At 47.0% G+C, this 6000-nt stretch overlaps 1 protein-coding gene across 1 annotated transcript in view; it reads left to right on the top strand.

The window, feature by feature from the left end:
• Positions 1-6000, top strand: part of zbtb47b (zinc finger and BTB domain containing 47b) — a 169459-nt gene that overhangs the window by 143127 nt on the left and 20332 nt on the right.

Below are 6000 nucleotides of genomic sequence, written 5' to 3'. Positions count from 1 at the left end.
ATGTTTTCAGAAAATGGACAGGGACTCTGCTGTCCTTGTTTACCCCTTACTCTGCTGTCCTAGCTTCAGGGAGAAGATGGACAGGGACTCTGCTGTCCTAGCTTCAGGGGTAGATGGGCAGGGACTCTGCTGTCCTAGCTTCAGGGGGAAGATGGGCAGGGACTCTGCTGTCCTAGCTTCAGGGGGAAGATGGGCAGGGACTCTGCTGTCCTAGCTTCAGGGGGAAGATGGGCAGGGACTCTGCTGTCCTAGCATCAGGGGGAAGATGGGCAGGGACTCTGCTGTCCTAGTATCAGGGGGAAGATGGACAGGGACTCTGCTGTCCTAGCATCAGGGGGGAGATGGACAGGGACTCTGCTGTCCTAGTATCAGGGGGTAGATGGACAGGGACTCTGCTGTCCTAGTATCAGGGGGAAGATGGACAGGGACTCTGCTGTCCTAGCTTCAGGGGGAAGATGGGCAGGGACTCTGCTGTCCTAGCTTCAGGGGGAAGATGGACTCTGCTGTCCTAGCTTCAGGGGGAAGATGGACAGGGACTCTGCTGTCCTAGCTTCAGGGGGAAGATGGACAGGGACTCTGCTGTCCTAGCTTCAGGGGGAAGATGGACAGGGTCTCTGCTGTCCTAGCTTCAGGGGGAAGATGGACAGGGTCTCTGCTGTCCTAGCTTCAGAGGGAAGATGGACTCTGCTGTCCTAGCATCAGGGTGAATATGAACTATGCTGTCCTAGCTTCAGGGGGAAGATGGACATGGTCTCTGCTGTCCTAGCTTCAGAGGGAAGATGGGCAGGGTCTCTGCTGTCCTAGCTTCAGAGGGAAGATGGGCAGGGACTCTGCTGTCCTAGCTTCAGGGGGAAGATGGACTCTGCTGTCCTAGCTTCAGGGGGAAGATGGGCAGGGTCTCTGCTGTCCTAGCATCAGGGGGAAGATGGACTCTGCTGTCCTAGCTTCAGGGGGAAGATGGACTCTGCTGTCCTAGCATCAGGGGGAAGATGGAGTCTGCTGTCCTAGCTTCAGGGGGAAGATGGGCAGGGTCTCTGCTGTCCTATCATCAGGGGGAAGATGGACTCTGCTGTCCTAGCTTCAGGGGGAATATGGACTCTGCTGTCCTAGCTTCAGGGGGAAGATGGGCAGGGTCTCTGCTGTCCTAGCATCAGGGGGAAGATGGACTCTGCTGTCCTAGCTTCAGGGGGAAGATGGACTCTGCTGTCCTAACATCAAGGGGAAGATGGACTCTGCTGTCCTAGCTTCAGGGGAAGTCTGGTTCCACCATTGGGGTGCAAGGGCAGAGAAGAGCTTGAACCAAGAGGTAGGGCCAAGAGACCTGAGGTGGCAGAACGGAGTGTTGTGGTTGGGGTGTAGGGTTTGAGCATAGTCTGAAGGTAGGTAGGGACAGCTCATCTTGCTGTTCCGTAGGTAAGCACCATTGTCTTGTAGTGGATGTGAGCTTCAACTGGAAGCCAGTGGACTGTGAGGAGGAGTGGGGTGACATGAGAGAACTTGGGAAGGTTGTAAACCAGGAGGGCTGCTGGGTTTGATGACACAAGCGTGGAGCCCTGACAACAGCGAGTTGCAGCGAGTTGCAGTAGTCCAGAGATGACAAATGCCTGGATTAGGACCTGCACCTCTTCCTGTGTGAGGTAGGGTCGTACTCTACGGATGTTCCTCCTCCTGTGTGAGGTAGGGTCGTACTCTACGGATGTTCCTCTTCCTGTGTGAGGTAGGGTCAAACTCTACGGATGTTCCTCTTCCTGTGTGAGGGAGGGTCGTACTCTACAGATGTTCCTCTTCCTGTGTGAGGTAGGGTCGTACTCTACGGATGTTCCTCTTCCTGTGTGAGGTAGGGTCGTACTCTACGGATGTTCCTCTTCCTGTGTGAGGTAGGGTCGTACTCTACAGATGTTCCTCTTCCTGTGTGAGGTAGGGTCGTACTCTACGGATGTTCCTCTTCCTGTGTGAGGGAGGGTCGTACTCTACGGATGTTCCTCTTCCTGTGTGAGGTAGGGTCAAACTCTACGGGATGTTCCTCTTCCTGTGTGAGGTAGGGTCGTACTCTACGGATGTTCCTCTTCCTGTGTGAGGTAGTGTCGTACTCTACAGATGTTCCTCTTCCTGTGTGAGGTAGTGTCGTACTCTACAGATGTTCCTCTTCCTGTGTGAGGTAGTGTCGTACTCTACAGATGTTCCTCTTCCTGTGTGAGGTAGGGTCGTACTCTACAGATGTTCCACTTCCTGTGTGAGGTAGGGTCTCTTCCTGTGTGAGGTAGGGTCAAACTCTACGGGATGTTCCTCTTCCTGTGTGAGGTAGTGTCGTACTCTACAGATGTTCCTCTTCCTGTGTGAGGTAGTGTCGTACTCTACGGATGTTCCTCTTCCTGTGTGAGGTAGGGTCAAACTCTACGGATGTTCCTCTTCCTGTGTGAGGTAGGGTCGTACTCTACGGATGTTCCTCTTCCTGTGTGAGGTAGGGTCGTACTCTACAGATGTAAAGACACATGAAGACACACTGGTAACATAACACTATAACTCTATAACACTATAACACTACAACACTACAACACTACAACATAACACTGTAATACTACAACACTATAACACTGCAACACTACAACACTACAACGTAACACTGTAATACTACAACACTACAAACACTACAACACTACAACATAACACTGTAATACTACAACACTACAACACTACCACGTAACACTGTAATACTACATCACTGTAACACTACAACACTACAACACTACAACACTACAACGTAACACTGTAATACTACAACACTACAACACTACAACACTACAACGTAACACTGTAATACTACAACACTACAACACTACAACATTACATAACACTGTAACACTAATATAACACTGTAACACTATAACATAACACTATAACACTACAACGTAACACTGTAATACTACAACACTATAACACTATAACATTACACTATAACACTACAACACTACAACACTATAACACTATAACACAACACTACAACACTACAACACTACAACACTACAACACTACAACACTATAACAATGTTACACCGTAACACTGTAACACTACAACATTACAGTATTAAATAACACTACAATAAAACACCATAACATAACACTTTAACACTATGGCATGAATATATAACACTATAATACTAGAACACTATAAGACTATAACACTTCATTCTATAGCAAGACTCCTGATCTAATATCATCTCCCCTCAACTGCCCTCAGAGTAAATATCATCTCCCCTCAACTGCCCTCAGAGTAAATATCATCTCCCCTCAACTGCCCTCAGAGTAAATATCATCTCCCCTCAACTGCCCTCAGAGTAAATATCATCTCCCCCTCAACTGCCCTCAGAGTAAATATCATCTCCCCTCAACTGCCCTCAGAGTAAATATCATCTCCCCTCAACTGCCCTCAGAGTAAATATCATCTCCCCTCAACTGCCCTCAGAGTAAATATCATCTCCCCTCAACTGCCCTCAGAGTAAATATCATCTCCCCTCAACTGCCCTGAGAGTAAATATCATCTCCCCTCAACTGCCCTCAGAGTAAATATCATCTCCCCTCAACTGCCCTCAGAGTAAATATCATCTCCCCTCAACTGCCCTCAGAGTAAATATCATCTCCCCTCAACTGCCCTCAGAGTAAATATCATCTCCCTCAACTGCCCTCAGAGTAAATATCATCTCCCCTCAACTGCCCTCAGAGTAAATATCATCTCCCCTCAACTGCCCTCAGAGTAAATATCATCTCCCCTCAACTGCCCTCAGAGTAAATATCATCTCCCCTCAACTACCCTCAGAGTAAATATCATCTCCCCTCAACTGCCCTCAGAGTAAATATCATCTCCCCTCAACTGCCCTCAGAGTAAATATCATCTCCCCTCAACTGCCCTCAGAGTAAATATCATCTCCCCTCAACTGCCCTCAGAGTAAATATCATCTCCCCTCAACTGCCCTCAGAGTAAATATCATCTCCCTCAACTGCCCTCAGAGTAAATATCATCTCCCCTCAACTGCCCTCAGAGTAAATATCATCTCCCCTCAACTGCCCTCAGAGTAAATATCATCTCCCCTCAACTGCCCTCAGAGTAAATATCATCTCCCCTCAACTGCCCTCAGAGTAAATATCATCTCCCCTCAACTGCCCTCAGAGTAAATATCATCTCCCCTCAACTGCCCTCAGAGTAAATATCATCTCCCCTCAACTGCCCTCAGAGTTAATATCATCTCCCCTCAACTGCCCTCAGAGTAAATATCATCTCCCCTCAACTGCCCTCAGAGTAAATATCATCTCCCCTCAACTGCCCTCAGAGTAAATATCATCTCCCCTCAACTGCACTCAGAGATAATATCAGCTCCCCTAAACTGCACTCAGAGTAAATATCATCTCCCCTCAACTGCCCTCAGAGTAAATATTAGCCTGCGCAGAGAAGCACCACATTAAATTTCACTTAACTAGAGTTTTCCCCATTAGTTATCACTATCAATGTTTACATTTACTGTGAGAATTGTGGTTGAATCAAAGCAATGTTAGCCACTTCCAATGCAACATACCGAAACAAAACAAACTATGCAAGACTTAGTATGCAAAACTAACTATGCAAGATAATTTGTTGTAGGCAGAACGCATCGGAGTAGGATTCTATTGCATTGATATGCATGATTCAGCCCATACTCTACACAGACCAGTGAGATGTAACCAATCAGAGCTGCAGTAGGTCAGGCCTATACTCTACAGACCAGTGAGATTTAACCAATCAGAGCTGCAGTAGGTCAGGCCTATACTCTACACAGACCAGTGAGATGTAACCAATCAGAGCTGCAGTAGGTCAGGCCTATACTCTACAGACCAGTGAGATTTAACCAATCAGAGCTGCAGTAGGTCAGGCCTATACTCTACACAGACCAGTGAGATGTAACCAATCAGAGCTGCAGTAGGTCAGGCCTATACTCTACACAGACCAGTGAGATGTAACCAATCAGAGCTGCAGTAGGCCTTTTGCAAATAGACCATTACCATATATGGATCTGTGTCATTGACTTTGAACTGGACTGTGTTTACAGTATGAGCGGTCGTGAGTAGACGCACTTGTTTGGAGATCAAGCGAGAGCTGCATGTAGCCACGTGTGCACAGTTATAGATCATTTGTAGTCACCAATGGGGGAGAGATTGCTTCCTACGAGAGCACAAAACGTGGACTTTTCTAAGCATCTTTGAAAAGCGAATTGGATGAAGAGCTTTTTCTTTTGTCTTAAAGGTGTTTTATTTTTTATTTTTTTGGTTGTTGTATAAACTAAGTAGCCAATAGGCAGAGGGTAGCATCATTTGTCTGATTCTCTGTAATAATGGTAGACCGGAAATTTGCTCAGTGTCGAAAAAAACGAGAGGGAACATTTGTGATGAGTACAATGTGTTGTCTTTATCTGCTGTGGTCTAGTACTGTGTTTTGCTAGCTAGGACCATCTACTTTAAGTGTTGCCTGTTCCCCCAATGTCCTACTTAGTGTGTGAACTGCTGACTGATCATAATTTGCAGTTAGTTGTTGACACATCACCCAAGATTAAGGAGCAGGGCAATTTGTTGATATTGTTGTGTTGGTAATCAGAGGCTGTATTGGAGGGGAAGTGGTTTCACCTCTGCTAGACAATTAGGAATTATTTTTAGTACTTCAGTCTCCCCTGGTTTCTCAGCGGTGGTCGTGTCAGCGGTGGTCGTGTCAGCGGTGGTCGTGTAAGCGGTGGTCGTGTCAGCAAAACTAAGACCGTCTTCGAGGAAGGTTCCACACCACTCTCTCACTTGAGTAGCTTACCTAGTTATTTTCTGATGATCTCATTTTGCTCTTTTGTAGCTTTGTCAACTCTGTGTGTTTTCTAAACCTGTTCACTCTTCTCCCTGTAGGCTTTACAGATACTCCCCACCCCTTGGCTGCAACTCTTCTAATTTAGTTCACCCCTGGTGCACAACCCTTTTGGGAACTGCCCTTCA

Source organism: Oncorhynchus masou, chromosome 28 (assembly GCF_036934945.1).
Source record: "Oncorhynchus masou masou isolate Uvic2021 chromosome 28, UVic_Omas_1.1, whole genome shotgun sequence".
In the NCBI taxonomy this organism is placed as follows: domain Eukaryota; kingdom Metazoa; phylum Chordata; class Actinopteri; order Salmoniformes; family Salmonidae; genus Oncorhynchus; species Oncorhynchus masou.
The sequence above is the reverse complement of the archived record's forward strand: the minus strand, read 5'-3'. Positions and strand labels throughout refer to the sequence as shown.